Source organism: Bombina bombina, chromosome 6, assembly GCF_027579735.1.
Source record: "Bombina bombina isolate aBomBom1 chromosome 6, aBomBom1.pri, whole genome shotgun sequence".
Classification (NCBI taxonomy): Eukaryota; Metazoa; Chordata; class Amphibia; order Anura; family Bombinatoridae; genus Bombina; species Bombina bombina.
Window position 1 is genome coordinate 936453665 of NC_069504.1, and position 19554 is coordinate 936473218.

The window sequence follows — 19554 nt, forward strand, 5'->3', positions numbered from 1 at the left end:
AGCAAGAAATTCTTCCTGTAGAAATGCTTAATTAACAACATATGAGAAAAAGAAGACAAATAACTTAAAATACATAAATAGGCAAGGAGCAATGATAGGTATTGCCAGTTGAGGTTTAGTTACCATTAAAGTAGATGTAGAAATAAAGACTGGCAGGGGTTTTCTTGTAGAGTGCAACAGCTATTAATGGATCTATGATTATGACACCACACTGCACATTTATTGATATCTTCTATGACTAGATTTTATTGTTTTCCTACAAAGTTAATTTTTTACTCTAGGGAGCGATTTATAAAAGTGCGGATAGACACGATCCGCTGTAAAGATCATGTCCGCCTCACATCGATAAATGCCGACAGCATACGCTGTCACATTTATCATTGCACAAGCAGTTCTTGTGAACTGCTTGTGCAATGCCACCCCCTGCAGATTGGCTGCTAACAAGGGGTGTCAATCAACCTGATCGTATGCTATCGGGCAGATTGCTGTACGCCGCCTCAGGGGAAGCGGACGAGTTATGGAGCAGCGGTCTTAACTGTTTCATAATTCCTGTTTCCAGTGAGCCTGAAGCTCGCGTGGAAACAGGTGCATAAAGCTTGATGAATTGGCCTCAATCTCTGGAGATTTTTTTCATATTGTAGCTATAAATGTTTGTGAGACTTGCTATCAATATTTAGTGAAATTTTTGAAAACTGGCTTTACTAAAAAGCTGTTGCAACCCTAGTATCTTTATGCCATCTCAAAGTAGATGTAATGTCATGCTCATGGGAGTGGGTTCAGGTGCTTGGAGCTCATGTGAGGTGGTGTCAAATTTTGCATTCCAATTAATACCCCATGTAGCCACCAAAAAGCAAGCTCTACCCAGGGTTCTGAACTAAAAATGGGCCAGCTTCTAAGCTTACATTTATGCTTTTTCAAATAAAGATGCCAAGAGAATGAAGAAACAATGATAATAGGAGTAAATTAGAAAGTTGCTTAAAATCGCCTGCTCTATCTTAATCATGAAAGAAAAAATGTGGGTTTCATATCCCTTTAACCCCTTAATGACAACTGACGTACCAGGTACGTCATGCATTAACAAGTAGTTAATGACAATGGACGTACCTGGTACGTCAGTTGTCTAAGAGAGTGCTGGAAGCGATCGCAATCGCTTCCAGCAGCTCTCAGGGTATTGCAGTGATGCCTCCATATGGAGGCATCCTGCAATACCTATTTAGAAGACTCCGATGCAGAGAGGGCCACTCTGTGGCCCTCTCGGCACCGGTAGCGATGGTGCCGGTTCATTGGTGGGTGGGAGCGCAACAGGGAGGCGGGTGGGCGGCCCATCGCTACCCGGCATCCGGTTCCTAGAAGTGCAATGTGCACACCGGGTGCCGGGAGCGTGCGGGGGGCGCGCGTGCGCGTGCGTGTGCGCGTGCGTGCGCGCATTAGCTGGCCACTGACACCAATGAGGAGGGAAGAGGGGGGGAGAAAGATTTTTTTTTTAAATAATATAAAATGATCTGGGAGGGGGAGGGGGGTAGGGGTATTGTGGGGGGCTGCTACACTACAGAAAACCCAAAAAAAAAGCAAAAGAGCAAAAAATACTTTTGTTTTTGGGCAAATTGGGTACTGGCAGACAGACAGCTGCCAGTACCCAAGATGGCTGCAATTAGATAGGGGAGAGGGTTAGAGAGCTGGGGGGGGGGGATCATGGAGTTTGGGGCTAAGGCAGGAGTCCATCACAGCTAAAATATTTTATTTTTTTTATAAAAAAAAACAAAAAAAACTCCTTTTATTTAGTACTGGCAGACTTTCTGCCAGTACTTAAGATGGCGGGGACATTTGTGGGGTGGGGGAGGGAAGAGAGCTGTTTGGGAGGGATCAGGGGGTGGGATGTGTCAGGTGGGAGGCTGATCTCTACCCTAAAGCTAAAATTAACCCTGCAAGCTCCCTACAACCTACCTAATTAACCCCTTCACTGCTGGGCATAATTTACGTGTGGTGCGCAGCAGCATTTAGCGGCCTTCTAATTACCAAAAAGCAATGCCAAAGCCATATAAGTCTGCTATTTCTGAACAAAGGGGATCCCAAAGAAGCTTTTACAACAATTTGTGCCATAATAGCACAAGCTGTTTGTAAATAATTTCAGTGAGAAACCTAAAATTGTGAAAAATGTAAAGTTTTTTTTTTATTTGCTCGCATTTGGCGGTGAAATGGTGGAAAAAAATATACCAAAATGTGCCTAGATCAATACTTTGGGTTGTCTTCTAACAAAAAATATATACATGTCAAGGGATATTCAGGTATTCCTGACAGATATCAGGGTTCCAATGTAACTAGCGCTAATTTTGAAAAAAAGTGGTTTGGAAATAGCGAAGTGCTACTTGTATTTATGGCCCTATAACTTGCAAAAAAAGCAAAGAACATGTAAACATTGGGTATTTCTAAACTCAGGACAAAATTTAGAAACTATTTAGCATGGGTGTTTTTTGGTGATTGTAGATGTGTAACAGATTTTGGGGGTCAAAGTTAGAAAAAGTGTGTTTTTTCCATTTTTTCCTCATATTTTATTATTTTTTTTGTAGTAAATTATAAGACATGATGAAAATAATGGTATCTTTAGAAAGTCCATTTAATGGCGAGAAAAACGGTATATAATATGTGTGGGTACAGTAAATGAGTAAGAGGAAAATTACAGCTAAACACAAACACTGCAGAAATGTAAAAATAGCCTTTGTCATTAAGGGTAAGAAAATTGAAAAATGGTCCGGTCATTAAGGGGTTAAGTTAAGCATGTATCACTTAAAGGAAAATTGCTTTTCTAGCATCTCATCTACAAACTGTATCTAAATTTCCTTAAAAGAGGAGATAATATATGAAACCTGGCATTTAAGCCAAGGGAAACCTAGGTCACAGCATGTAATAGCCTCCTATTTCACAGAGACTAAACATACTAACATATTTTTTCAATATTTAAATAAATAATACATTTTAAAAATATGTCTGCACTCAGGATAATGTTTGCACTGAATACATTATTTTATCTAACTTTTCTTTACAGTTTAATGTCCCTTAAAAGGCACATTAAACTTTTTTTTTATATAGGTATAAGCTATTTGTATATTTAAAAACCTTTAAGCCACTTCATTATTGTTCATCTTATCCTTTGCTAAGGCTCATTTAGGGCAGATATTAATAAAGCAATCACTGTATAGAATGTTGTAGGTACAAAGGTCTGTATCCTACAGAATGCACTTTACCTTCTCTAAGGCACGGTTCTTCAAATCTTTTTTCACAAGACCCAGTGCCATGGTACAACATAACTTCAAGACCCTATTTTTTGCTTGGTCTGAAAATTTCTGAAGTAATAGACAACAACAGATATCTGAAATTTTTTGGTAAAGTAACTACAATGTGTGTGCACTTTGTTCTTGATTGTAGTTAAACTTGAAAGTGTTGTAAAAGGTAATAACACTCTCATACAAAACACACACACCACACACTCTTTCGTATAACACACACCACACACTCTCATACAACACACACACTGTTATACAACACAACACACACACACACCACACACTGTCCTACAACACAAACAAGTTGCAACCCAGTAAATTTGTTGTTGCGACCGAGTAATGGGTCCCGGGTGGTGGAGCCAGAGGTTGAAGCCGCAGAACGTGTTTTAGAAGTGCTCCTCACTTTATTTTTTAATTTTATGTGCTAATTCATCACTTTATAAAAAGCTGGTATATGGCAAAAGTACTGAAGGCATTTAGGAGCATATTCTTCAAACCTTGTTCTGCCTATGATCTTCAACACTAATAGACATCAAAAGATCTATTGCACAGTATGGCCTAAGAGACTAACTTGGGTACTGAAGCCTAGTGAAGTTTAAACTACCTATATCGCTATCTCCTTGAATCAATGCTCCAGCATCTCGACTTTGTGCCTCAGACAACACAACCAGAGGTCACTCAGATGTCAGACACCCAAATCTGGAAGTGCCGATACCTAAGGAACATCAATGGCAGGCTATTCAGACTAAAGAGTCAGCATGGGCGGATTATACCTCGCAGAGCGAGCCACAGGACACCACAGCAACTCCACCTGACAGGCCGAGTCTGGTGGTGATGGGCTTGGCCGCATGTCAGCAACTGCTCGTCTGGACAGATCTTAATGTGGAGATAGCTAATCCCTTAACAATAATAGCAAGACCTGGTGTCTTGGCCCTCCAAAACGAAGCGCACTCCCAACTCATAATACCCGGTAAGAAGATTAAGGCCACATCAGAGCAGAACAAGGTTGGGATGGGATATCCATCTTTAATAAACGGGTATAAAAAGAAAGAAGAAAGAGGAAGCTTATAGCTACTTTTGTGTGGAGAAGTAGCAAGGTAAAAATTGCAACACTGTCTATTGCCGATTGCAACATATGCTAACAAACATTCAGTGTTAAAGAGAGTAGTGAATCATACGTGCTTTAGTGAAAAAAAGGAGTGAAATTACGTGGTGTGTGAGGATTTAAATCTTTGCAATTCTTACAGATTCAAGATGGAAGTACAATAAGCTATATGAGGATTTACTAATAATTTACTAATAACCTTTTATTTGATGAAATATAAAATGAAATTTTATGTATCTCATATAAACATTTTATACATGGTAAAACGTATTAGAACATAATAACATATGGTAACATACTAGAACATGTTAAAATGTGACATATTAATGTTATATTAAAACATGGTTACAGGATAATTGCTGCAGCAATAAAAACGACTCAAAACGTATTATTGAGATGAAGAAAAAAAATTAAAAATGTTAAAAATATTAGGGAATGCAGATGTAGAAATAAAAAAAAAATGCAAAATAGCAAAAATGCCAAAAAGGCAAATGTGGGGAAAGAAAGTTTTGGATAAATTAGAAGTTTATGTAAGTACTCCAAATGGTGGAAGTTGCTCTGTAGTGGAGAATCAGAAGAGTTTGAATCAAGATACCTAGAAAAAAAAAATACAACTAAAAATCTACTACTAAAACTGGCTCTAAAAAGAAATGTACTAACCGTGTGTCAGGCTGGTATGTCGAAATAGAGGGTCTGTCAATGTGTTTTGGCCTGGGGGGCCTTTTATCAAGACTATACCAGCATACCACACACCCACACACTTTTTTGGCGCCAAAATTCATCACATCCCCTTTGTTCTGATAGGCTAAAATAGCCTTTAAATATTTTCAAGAAACATATGCTGGTATAGTCTTGATAAAGGCCCCCCAGGCCGAAACACGTTGACAGACCCTCTATTTTGACATACCAGTCTGACACACAGTGAGCACATTTCTATTTAGAGCCCTGTTTTCTATTTTTTTCATTTTTTCTTTATCTCAATAATACGTTTTAAGTCATTTTTATTGCTGCAGCAATTATCCTGTAACCATGTTTTAATATAACATTCATATGTCACCACATTTAAACATGTTCTAGTATGTTACCATATGATATTGTGTTCTAATACGTTTTATCATGTATAAAATGTTTATATGAGATACACAAAATTTCATTTTATATTTTATCAAATAAAAGGTTATTAGTAAATCATCATATAGCTTATTGTACTTCCATCTTGAATCTGCAAGAATTGCAAAGATTTAAATCTTCACACACCCCTTAATTTCACTCCTTTTTTCCCCCTACAGCACGTATGAGTCACTACTTTACAACACTGAATGTTTGTTAGCGTTTGTAGCAATCGGCAACAGACAGTGATGCAATTTTTACATAGACACTCCTCTATACAAAAGTAGCTATACGGCTTCCTCTTCCTTCTTTCTTGTTGATACAAGTCACTTATTGATACACAAATAGCTATTATGTTTTGACTATAAGATTAGTCACTTTCTATTCCACAAACCACTTATTTATCCTCAGGACACTGTACACGACTTTAACTCAGTGTTACTTCTCTATACACTTTTTGTTCTCTTGCATTTTATTGATTACAATTGATAACCACTGATTAATTATTATTTTTTTTATAATCTCTATCTGGGTATGGTCAGACATACTGCCAGACACTGTATGTAACAAATAATGTTACACTTGCTTACATAATACATCTCTACGCCGCACTTAAACATTTCTTCCTGTGAAGACGGTGCTCCTATCTTGTATATCTATATCTTATATTAGGAACGATTGTGTTGGGCTATCGTTTACCTCCAGGGAGCTTGTGCGGTATTGTCACGAGGCGCAGAACACTATAACTTTTTGTCTTGACTGGGAGTCATGTTCTTCTAATGTAGGCTCTTAGCTCCAAATAAAGCACACATATCCTGCAGGACATAATAGCCCTTTGATAAATTATTACCTGATGTCAGTGTCAAACTATAAGTGAATTTTATGCTTTCTAAAGAGGATATCTAAAGATACAGGAGTTCTTATGCTGTACCACCTAATACTGTATTACCCTATTTATGCAGCTTATGGCTGGTCCTGCTGTTAGTGGCCGAGACAGTGGACGAGCCTTAGGATATGAGGTTAATTACTTACTTCTACATGGTGGTTAACTACTATGATTAAATAACTGGAGGCCCCAATATTGGATCATTAAGTATATAACTCCATATTGATACTAGGGCAGGGCATATGATTTTAAGTTGCACTATTAAGATATTATCTCCTCAGAGGATAGCCCTGATAACTATTTCAAAATAAAGTGTGCTATCTTCATATATTTCACACGTATACAAAATGCTCATAAGAGCTGTTAAATCTAGACCTGCTAAACTAGTAACATAGATTAGACTCTACCCTGCATATAATTATATTATAACTTTAGTGCGGTTTACTAGACAGTTCCAAAAGTATAATTGCCCATCTGGGGTGTATACCTCTTTCTTATATATCCAACTCAGTCCTACATTTAAGTTGGTATGGGACACTAGAACACTGCCTTATGAATAATGGTAATTCACATCCTGCTTTACTTTAAAAAAATTATTACACATGTACTCACTTTTTTCAGTTCTGTACACCTTATTCTTTAGGATGGGTCAGTATTTGCAAGCTGTGACTGTCATAGAAATAGATATTGATGCTAAGTTTATTTTTGTGAGATGGTTACATACTGTTTTGTTAATAATGTCAATTGTACTGTATGTTGTATCCTCAAATTCTAGTAATGAATACTGATGCAATCTCCAGATTTGAATGCCAGGTGACATTTATATATATATATCTGTGGAGCTGGAGCTGCTAAACTACGATAATCATTATGCTATCTAACAGACATACCGGGGGAGTGATATCCATAGTTCATATAGGCTGTTGAAATATATCTATATATTTGTTGCAATTAGCTAAAGACCCACACTAGTACCTAACTCACAGCTTCAATAGTAACTAGGATTATATTGTTTGTTCATAATACATATATCTCTCTAGAGATTAGGGTTAACCCTAGAACACTGGCCTCCACCTAGTTTTATTATTTCTACCCTCCTGTAACTACAGTTCCCCCAAATGTAGCTTCGCCCTCCCTAAATTTATGTTTATTTGATAAACAACGGAACGCAGATTCTAAGGAACCTTTACCTTTTTTAAGAAAATCAAGTCCGAGATTACGAGTTTTGCGTTAGAGGCTATGTGGTGCTAACAAGCAGTTTTCTCTCACCGCTCACTTGCCTACAGCGCTGGTATTACAGGTTTTTACAAACCCATTGTTAAAAGGCAAGAAGTGAGCATTGAGCAAAATTTTGCTCATTACCGCACTTCATACCAGCGCTGCTTAAGTGAGCGGTGAAATGATCGTACGTGCTCGTGTACGATTTCCCCATAGGAATCAACGGGGAGAGCCAGCTGTTAAAAAGTCTAACACCTGCAAAAAAGCAGCGTAAAACTCAGTAACGCAGCCCCATTGATTCCTATGGGGAAATAAAATTTATGTCTACACCTAACACCCTAACATGAACCCCGAGTCTAAACATCCCTAATCTTACACTTATTAACCCCTAATCTGCTGCCCCCAACATCACTGACATGTACCTACTATTTATTAACCCATAATCTGCCGCCCCCAACGTTGCCGCCACTATATTAAAGTTATTAACCCCTAAACCTAAGTCTAACCCCCTAACTTAAATATAATTTAAATAAATTTAAATAAAATTATTATCATTAGCTAAATTATTCCTATTTAAAACTAAATATTTACCTATAAAATAAACCCTAAGCTAGCTACAATATAACTAATAGGTACATTGTAGCTAGTTTAGGGTTTATTTTTATTTTATATGCAAGTTTGTATTTATTTTAACAAGGTAGAATAGTTGTTAAATAGTTATTAACTATTTTATAACTACCTAGCTAAAATAAATACAAAAGTACCTGTAAAATAAAACCTAACCTAAGTTACATGAACACCTAACACTACACCATAATAAAATAAATTAACTAAATTAAATACAATTACCTAAATTAAATTAGCTAAAGTACAAAAACAAACAGACACTAAATTACAGAAAATAATAAACAAATTACAGATATTTAAACTAATTATACCTAATCTAATAGCCCTATTAAAATAAAAAAGCCCCCCCCCAAAAAAAAAAAAAAACATAGCCTAAACTAAACTACCAATAGCCCTTAAAAGGGCCTTTTGCAGGGCATTGCCCCAAAGAAAACAGCTCTTTTACCTGAATAAAATACAAACAACCACCCCAACAGTAAAACCCACCACCCACACAACCAACCCCCCAAATAAAATACTAACTAAAAAAAAACCTAAGCTCCCCATTGCCCTGCAAAGGGCATTTGGATTGGCATTGCCCTTAAAAGGGCAGTTAGCTCTTTTTTAAGCCCAAAGTCCCTAACCTAAAAATAAAACCCACCCAATACACCCTTAAAAAATCACTAACCCCCTGAAGATCGACTTACCAGGTGAAGTCTTCATCCAAGCCGGGCTGAACTCCTCAATGAAGCCGGAAGAAGTCTTCATCCAAGCCGGGCGAAGTGGTCCTCCAGACGGGCAGAAGTCTTCATCCAGACGGCATCTTCTATCTTCATCCAACCGGCGCGGAGCGGATCCATCTTCAAGACATCAGATGTGAAGCATCCTCTTCATCCGACGACCAAAGCTGAATGAAGGTACCTTTAAGTGACGTCATCCAAGATGGCGTCCTTTAGATTCCGATTGGCTGATAGAATTCTATCAGCCAATCGGAATTAAGGTAGAAAAAATCCTATTGGCTGATGCAATCAGCCAATAGGATTGAAGTTCAATCCTATTGGCTGATCCAATCAGCCAATAGGATTGAGCTTGCATTCTATTGGTTGTTCCTTAATTCCGATTAGCTGATAGAATTCTATCAGCCAATCGTAATCTAAGGGACACTATATATATATATATATATATATATATATATATATATATATATATATATATATTTATATATATATATATAACATATAGATATATATTTATAATGTAGGTGGCGGCGGTGTCCGGAGAGGCAGATTAGGGGTTAAAATTTTTATTATAGTGTTTGCGTCTCGGTTTAGGGATTAATATGTAGTTTATGGGTGTTAGTGTACTTGTTAGCACTTTAGTTATGAGTTTTATGTTACGGCGTTGTACCATAAAACTCATAACTACTGACTTTTAAATGCATTAGGACTCTTGACAGGGTAGGGTGTCACTTTTTGGCCTCCCAGGACAGACTCGTAATACCGGCGCTATGGAAGTACCATAGAAAAAAAACTTTACAAAGTTTAGGTAAGTCGTTTTGCGGTAAGGCCAAAGAAGTGTGCGGTCACCATAAACCTTCAAGACTTGTAATACCAGCGGTATGGAAAAAGCAGCGTTAGGGCCTCTTTTTTACCCTAACGCACAACTCATAATCTATCCGCAAGTGTTTTACTCTTAAGAAGCAAGTATTTATATTGATTACTCTAGGTGGTATGACTAATATGCTGTTAAAGTTTATGTCCCGTATTCAACATGCAGGATAATACTCTAGCATATCACAAGTTACTACCCAGGGATATACTCTTATACTCTTATACTCTTATGTCACCTGATGCTTCTTTATCTAAATAGCATTAAGATTCTCTACTTTAATATTACCCCTTACTCTATTTTTGAAGGTTATATATATATAATTTATATGTTTTAATAGTACTCAAATGGTCTAAAAGGGACCTTATATTAATGTAACCCTCCTGTTAGTTTTCATAATTGATGTGTTGGAGGTCCAAAAGTGGGTGGAAAACTTAGGATTAGCACTTGATATTTTTTTTTCTTCTATTCTACAGGTACTACTCAGATTGTTGGCTATGTTATTGTATTCCACTTTATTTTACTTTTATGTACCTATCTGTTCATATGTAATTCCACTGCTATGGGACATATTGCCTGTTTATTCTTGTTATCTTAAAATGGAATTCCTGTATGCTTATTTTAAATCCTCAATAAAAATATTTAAAAAAACAAAACAAAAGAAAAAAACCTTATATGTGATCTTCAGTTATGTTGAAGTTTAGCAGTGTGTACGCAGGTTTCAGGTAAGGGGGAGACATAAGATATAATATCAGGGAGGGTAGGAGGCAATGTGTGATGAAGCAAGGCATCTCAATAGTGTTGCTCTATTTGGAACATGTCTAATTTCCCCCCATTTATATAGTGTGATTTGCTTAGCAGGGGCTTAAGACATTAGACTCTTCATGTGTTGGGACTAGAACATACAAGTAATGGGTCTCAACACATGGTTTGAAGAACTCTGCTCTAAACCATTGGAAAAATCTAGTTTTGCTAGTACATCTATTTTATGAGGCATTATTATATTTAAAATGTTATTAGAAATCTATCTTTAAATTTTATCACGTCTGTTGGTAGTCTGTTTTTGCTTCTGAGGTAACCAGAATATACTAGGCAAACCAAGATGCCTCTGCTTTAAATTATTGAAACAGAAAAGATATACTATGCACAGTTGATATAACATTATATAAAATATAATTTAATTTTGCTGTGCAGTTGTATTACTTAATATGAGTGTTCTGTACAAGTGGGATAATTAGGAAAGTCTACATCCATTTATTCACAGTGGGAATGGCTGTTAAGTAATATTTTGGCCTATTGACTTAAATATTAATGTGTAGAAAAGGAAGATATAAAAGCACTAAAGCAAAGACCAGCCTTATGTTTCTGTTTATGTAAAGATGAAGTATGCTTTTTTATTGCAGGAAAAAGCATTGATTAATGAACAAATTTCCGTTGGTACAGCAATCATTATACCCAGTACATAAATAATATTCTCAAATGAATAAAAAGTCCAAGAACAACATTAATATAGAAAATTGCTTTTCCTTGTTTAAAATGTTTTTATTTATGTATGTTATTTTTTTGGGGGAAAACATATATAGCCCTAGGTTTAGCCAAGGTGTTTTTCTTTTTATTGATCACTAACCAATTCTTTGTTGAGTCATATTGCATGAGTAATATTTAAATTATACAGGGCCAGATTCTAAGTGGAGCGCTATTTAGTACTTTCGCTAGAGTGCTAATTGCACTAGAAGCAAAATTTACGTGTGTCGAGTTGTGCTGGTATTACGAGTTGAAAGGACACAGTTATCATGCTCGCGCTAACCCGACATGCCCACACTCACGCAAACCTGATACACATATTCTCATGTGCGCAAACCGACATGAAAATATAAATATTTTACATTCCAGTTTTCTTCCTATTCTTTTAAACAGTAGGGTCAGGCAATCACTGTACAATATGGTCATTACGATCACCTGGTTTAAAAAAAAAAAAACTTATTTGTAGTACTCTTCTGACATGTCATGACATTTACATAAAAAATTGTGGGCCAGATTACAAGTAGAGCGCAAACGTTTGCATGCAAGCAATATCAGGTTTTCTTGATTGTTTGCGCGCAAGTAAAATTGCGCTGGTATTACAATTTGAAAGTAAATGTAGTTACTTGAGCACAATCGCAATTTACACTAGAATGATTACCACGCCTTCAGAGCTCTGGTTAACTTAACTGTTTCGCGAAACAAAACAGTTAAACAAAACACATCACAAATACATTACAATGTATAGTTACACCCATAATAACACCATATAATAAAAATAATTTAAAAAATAAATATTGCACACAAAAGTTATAAAGGCTCAAGGATATGAAAAGTACTACATACTACAACAAGTATTTTTTTTTTTAACCAGGTGATCATAATTACCAAATTGTTAGACCACTTTTATACAGTGATTGCCTGACTCAAAAATAGTTTTTTTTTTTTTTTTAAAAGGGATCAGTCTTTATAACATAAGGAATCTTTACTGTGTCTATGCATTTTTGGTTCAATGTTAACCTCAACGATTACTATTTGTGAAAGATTAGATCATTTTCTTACAAATAATGGGTTTGGGATTTTCTTGCATATTTAGTTGCCAAGATTAAGGAGTTTGAATGAAGCCCCTTCCACTATAATATTATACCTGACACCACTATGTTTTTTGCTGCTTTAATGTCTCTAAGAAAGAAAAGAAAATAGCTTGTATCTCTCATTAATTTACTTTTCTACTCTAAAACAGAATAAACCAAGATGAATATGATGGACAAATAAGTAAAATTAACACAGACCCTTCTAAACAAGTATGCTTGAGAATATTTTCCCATTTCAAACTTGTCAAGGAGAAAAGAGTGCTTCAAGTTAGTTGATTTAAGAGTACTTCCAGGGAATGCTGTCAAAAATGTTTGGGCTGCATTCATGAAGCTCTGGAAACAGCTTCAGAGCATGAGTTTATCAGGCTATTGTTTCAGGCCTGAAATCCTAGTTAAGCAGCAGCTGTCTTAACCTTAACCAACTGGCAGAGTAAAATCATTCTGATTAGATCCTATCGAGAAGACTTACGAGCCCAGCTCTAGCACATTGTATTTAATATTTGCCAACCTGGAGTGCAGCCATTTTTATTTTGGTTCCAAACCTGGTACTTTCCCTTTTAGTTTTAATTATTGACTTTAGCTTATCCTTGAGAACGTCATGGAAAGCAGGTGCAGGAAAAACTTAACACCCTAATCTCATGCAAACCCAATCTCATAGTCTCATGTGCGCTAACCCAACATGAAAATATGACTATTTCCCATTCTAATGTTCTTTACATAGCAGAATATGTTCTATTTATTCATAAATACATATTTCTACATATATATATATATATATATATATATATATATATATATATTGAGCCAAGGGAAAGTAAAATATAAAGGGCGCTCAGTGTGAAGAACTATACAAGGGAATATACTCTGGGTTGCTATAAACCCAGCAGAGGATTGGAAGTCAATGATAAAAAAATTACAATATACAGTATTGAACTAAAATTCATATATAGAGCACACAATAAACAGTCGAAATATTATAGTGTGAAAAAACCCCAGGTGATATAAGTACAAATGCAATTAGCAAAGCACAAATATTAGACAAGCAGTTTATGGTGAAATAACAATCCTGAAGCGATACTAAGTAAGTGTCGCCTGATACTACGAGGAAGGTCATTCTACTTACCCTGCGCGACACTTACCTCATATGGATTGAGGTTAAGGAGAGTAAGTAGAATCCCCTGAGGGGACAGTGTGCCACACAGCATTGGGATTTTCACTCTTTCCACTTAGTATCGCTTCCGGATTGTTATTTCACCATAAACTGCTTGTCTAATATTTGTGCTTTGCTAATTGCATTTGTACTTTTATCACCTGGGGTTTTTTCACACTATAATATTTCGACTGTTTATTGTGTGCTCTATATATGAATTTTAGTTCAATACTGTATATTGTAATTTTTTATCATTGACTTCTACACGATTTTAAAAGAGTCATTCTCCTTTATATTCTATATACTACTAGGCAACACAACTGTGTGCTTCCTAGTAATAATAGGGATCATATCAAGACCCATCTAACTATTAATTTCTTGGTAATACCACCAGTGGGAACATTTTTTGATACAACTTGATACATTGTACCCAGGATTTCTATTTTTATTTTAATACTTAACCCAATCCTCTACTGGGTTTATACCAACCCAGAGTATATTCCCTTGTATAGTTCTTCACACTGAGCGCCCTTTATATTTTACTTTCCCTTGGCTCAATATTTTTTCTTTATTAGGATTCTGGGGTTTGGGGATCCCACTGTCCTAATAGGTAATTTGGGGCAGCATAGTGTCATACTAGTTTTTTTCCCTAAATAGGGATATTTGAGACTCACACCTGTTTTGCGCCGTTATCACAAACCCGTTCTTTGTAATATATATATATATATATATATATATATATATATATATATATATATATATATATATATATATATGATTTTTTTTTGGTACAATATATATATCCAGTTCATAGGTGCACTCACGAAAACTTCTTAGGCAAGTTGTGGGAGGTGTTCAGGCTGTCAGGTCCATGGTGGCTTTATCATTGGCATATGCGGGACCACCCATAGAGTTCCTGCTGGAATTACTTACCTTTTGTTTGGAGAAAAACTATTTTAAGTTTGAGAGAAAAAAAAATTCTACAAATAGTAGGGACTGCTATGGGTTTGAGTATGGCTCCCGCATATGCCAATGTATATATGCTTTGGTATGAAACCTTCATCATGAAGACGTTATCTGTACCTAACATAAAATGTTATGTTAGATACATTAATTATATATTTCTGGTTTGGAGGGGTCCTCCTGACTCACTTACGAGTTGGATCAATGATTTAAACAAGTTGGATTCACCTATACATTTTAAATATGAGTCTAATAGTCTAACCATACCATTTCTAGACTTGAACATTACAAAATATGCAGGTGATGATGGTTTCAGATTTGCAACATCATTGTATTCTAAACCAACCAATAAGAATTAATTATCGACAAGTTTTCATCCCAGACATCAAAAGAGGAGTGTGATCTCCTCACAGCTCATGTGAGTGGCACGGAACAACACACTCATGGAGACCAGAGGCACCCAAGAGATGGAAAGGAAGAAGAAACTTAAGGAAAGGGGTTATAGAACCTTGAATAATTGACAAGATACAGGAGAAAACATCAAAGTATGATCAAAGGGCACTCCTACTTAAAACAAAGAATGAGATTGATAATACTAATAAAATTAATCTCATCACTACATTTACTACCCTACATGAGACACTTGAGAAATCGATCCGAAATAATTGGGACATAGTGAAAACTGATAAATCACTTCCATTTACACAGACAGATGCACCACGTATTGTTTACAGAAGGGCTCCTAATTTAAAGAACATTTTGGTTCATAATGATCCAGAGAGGTATTATCAAAAAAGCACCTGGTTGGACACCAAGAGGAAAATGGGTTGCTTCAGGTGTGGTGATTGCACCATATGTAATAGCATGTTGACAGGCCCCCAATTCCATCATCCTCGGATGGGGAGGAGCTATACGATCTTTCATAGATTGACCAGCACCAGCAGTTTTGTGGTATACATTCTGACTTGTCCATGTTCCCTGGTTTATGTAGGAAAGACCTCAACTACATTTAGGGAGAGGATGGCTAATCATCGCTGTGCTATAAGAGTTGCCATCGATAAAAAAGAATCGGATCAACCTGTGGCTAGGCATTTTTGCTAGCAGGACATACTGCAGCCAGTCTAAGGACTATGATAATCAATTATGTGCCACCACTGAGTCGAGGTGGGGATAGACATAGAAAACTCCTACAAGTGGAAGCTTCATGGATCTATCGATTGGACACTGTGGCCTCTATCAAGCCGTCAACCGCAAATATGCTGGAATTCCGCAGCGTATTTGTGGTGAGGCTGATTCACTGTAGTTATCAAGCCCTACAGCCCGGCAAAAGTAGAATCTAGTGACGTAACATACGATCCGCCAAACTCAGTCCGACACAGATCGATGGTTACGTCACTACAGATGTTCTGAACGCAAGTTCGGCACAATCTGACTACTTTTGGTAGTTATCAAATACCTAGCAGGTACGCTCGCCACTATTCCGGGCCAGCGTACCTGGTTTTCAATCCGCCCCCCTGGAGGCGGCGGATCCCATAGGAATCAATGGGAGTCTGACAGCAGCGAGAGCTCATGTTTGCTGCTGCCCAATATCCTATTGATTCCTATGGGAAGTGTCTGCATCTAGAACCCTAACATGTACCCCGAGTGTAAACACCCCTAATCTGCCCCCCGGACCCCGCCGCACCTAAATAAACTTATTACCCCCTAAATCGCTGCTCCCGGACCCTGCCGCCACTATAATAAACTTATTAACCCCTAAATCTCCGCTCCCGGACCCCGCCGCCATTATAATAAACTTATTAACCCCTAAACCTCAGCTCCCGGACCTTGCCGCAAATATAATAACTATATTAACCCCTAAACCACCGCTCCCGGACCCCGCCGCCACCTACATTATACCTATTAACCCCTAATCTGCCGCCCCCTATACCACCCCCACCTACATAAAGTTATTAACCCCTATCCTGCCGATCCCGGACCCCGCCGCAAATAAATTAATTGTTTAACCCTAAACCACCGCACCCGGAGCCCTCTGCCACCTACATTACATTTATTAATCCCTATCCTGCCCCCCCTACACTGTCGCCACCTACAGTACATTGATTAACCCCTAATCTACCCCCCTACACCGCCGCCACTATATTAAATGAATTAACCCCAAAACCTAAGTCTAACCATAACCCTAACACCCCCCAACTAAAATATTATTTAAATTTATCTATAAAAATATTCCTATCATTAAATAAATTAATCCTATTTAAAACTAAATACTTAGTTTTACATTGTACAATTACATTGTAGCTATTTTAGGGTTTATTTTTATTTTACAGGCAACTTTGTATTTATTTTAACTAGGTACAATAGCTATTAAATAGTTAATAACTTTTTAATAGCTACCTAGTTAAAATACTTACAAAATTACCTGTAAAATAAATCCTAACCTAAGTTACAAATACACCTAACACTACACTATCAATAAATTAATTAAATTAATAAACTAAAATGATCTAAAATAAAATACAATTAAATAAACTAAACTATAATACAAAAAACAAACACTAAATTACAAAAAATAAAAAAATATTACAAGAATTTTAATCTAATTACAAATAATCTAAGCCCCCTAATAAAATAAAAAAGCCCCCCCAAAAATTTAAATTCCCTACCCTAAACTAAATTTCAAAAGTAATCAGCTCTTTTACCAGCCCTTAAAAGGGCTTTTTGCGGGGCATTGCCCCAAAGTAATCAGCTCTTTTACCTGTAAAAAAAAAGCAATACAATACCCCCCAACATTACAACCCACCACCCACATACCCCTACTCTAAAACCCACCCAATCCCCCCTTAAAAAAACCTAACACTACCCCATTGAAGATCACCCTACCTTGAGCCGTGTTCACCCAGCCGGGCACCACTGGTCATCCGATGGGGCAGAAGAGGACATCCGGACCGGCAGAAGTCTTCATCCGATCGGGGCAGAAGAGGTCCTCCAAGCGGCAGATGTCTTCATCCAAGTGGCATCTTCTATCTTCAATCAACCGGAGTGGAGCGGAGCCATCTTGAATCCAGCCGGCGTGGAGCCATCCTCTTCTTCCGATGTCCTAACAGCGAATGAAGGTTCCTTTAAATGACGTCATCCAAGATGGCATCCCTCTAATTCCAATTGGCTGATAGAATTCTATCAGCCAATCGTAATTAAGGTAGGAAAAATCCGATTGGCTGATGTAATCAGCCAATAGAATGCAATGTCAATTCTATTGGCTAATCCAATCAGCCAATCGGATTGAACTTCAATCCGATTGGCTGATTGCCCCGCAAAAAGCCCTTTAAAGGGCTGGTAAAAGAGCTGATTACTTTGCAATTTAGTTTAGGATAGGGAATTTTATTATTTTGGGGGGCTTTTTTATTTTATTAGGGGGCTTAGATTAGGTGTAATTAGATTAAAATTCTTGTAATATTTTTTTATTTTTTTGTAATTTAGTGTTTGTTTTTGTAATATAGTTTAGTTTATTTAATTGTATTTTATTTTAGATAATTGTATTTAATTTATTTAATTACTTTATTGATACTGTAGTGTTAGGTGTATTTGTAATTTAGGTTAGGATTTATTTTACAGGTAATTTTGTAATTATTTTAACTAGGTAGCTATTAAACTTTAACTATTTAATAGCTATTGTACTTAGTTAAAATAAATACAAAGTTGCCAGTAAAATAAATATAAATCCAAAAATAGCTACAATGTAATTATTAATTATATTGTAGCTATCTTAGGGTTTATTTTATAGGTAAGTATTTCGTTTTAAATAGGATTCATTTATTTAATTATAGGAATATTTATTTAGATTAATTTAAATAATATTTAAGTTAGGGGGTGTTAGAGTTAGGGTTAGACTTAGTGGCAGCGGTGTAGGGGGAGTAGATTAGCAGTTAATTAATGTACTGTAGGTGGCGGCGGTGTAGGGGGGCAGGATAATGGTTAATAAATGTAATGTAAGTGGCGGAGGGCTCCGGGTGCGGCGGTTTAGGGGTTAAACAATTAATTTATTTGTGGCGGGGTCCGGGATGGGCAGAATACCTTAATGTAGGTGGCAGCGGTATAGGGGGCAGAAGATTAGGGGTTAATAGGTATAATGTAGGTGGCGGCGTGGTCTGGGAGCGGCGGTTTAGGGGTTCATATATTTATTATAGTGGCGGCGGGGTCTGGGAGCTGCAGTTTAGGGGTTAATAACTTTATTATAGTTGCGGCAGGGTCCGGGAGCGGCGGTTTAGGGGGTAATAAGTTTATTTAAGTGCGGGGGGCTCCGGGAGTGGCAGTTTAGGGGGAAAAACTGTGTAGTATAGTGTGGGTGCTTAGTGACAGGCTAGCAAGAAAGCTATGAAGAAGCCGATGAGCAGCGAGATTGATGACTGTCAGTTAACAACAGTCCGCTGCTCATCGCTCCGTACTTGGTGCGTGGCTTCTTGACAGCTTTCTTGATAACTTTGGCGAACGTATTCAGGTCCGCGGTGGCGATGTAAGGCAAGCTTTGGCGAGGGTATTGGGCCGGCGCATGCAGGTAAGTAGACAGCTTGATAACTAGAGGCCTGTAGCTCCAAGAGGCTTGAATGTCCAGTTGGACTTTAACGTGTTCCTTTAGCTGGATGTGGCTATGATTGGATGATCTAGGTCTCATCCTAATTGAACATTATAGAATCTTGCCCCTTGGTTTAATATGAACAGCTACGAAATTTCCATTATTATGATATGTCACATGATGAGGTCTCAATAGATGAGTGTGCCATCCGCCCTTGTTAAATTTCTACCATACTGCTTCAGGCATAAAGGCATTCAGGTTCTAATTTAAGTTAAGTTTTCTAGTCTGGTACTTATTGCCTGGGCTTACTTTGTATATGCATTTTTACCATTTTTTATTTTTCTTTATTGGCATTATTGTAGGGATAATGTGTTAGGTTTTTTAAAATGGTCCATTCTCAGCCAAGCCGCCGTGTTTCACTATAGGTTTACCCCGATGG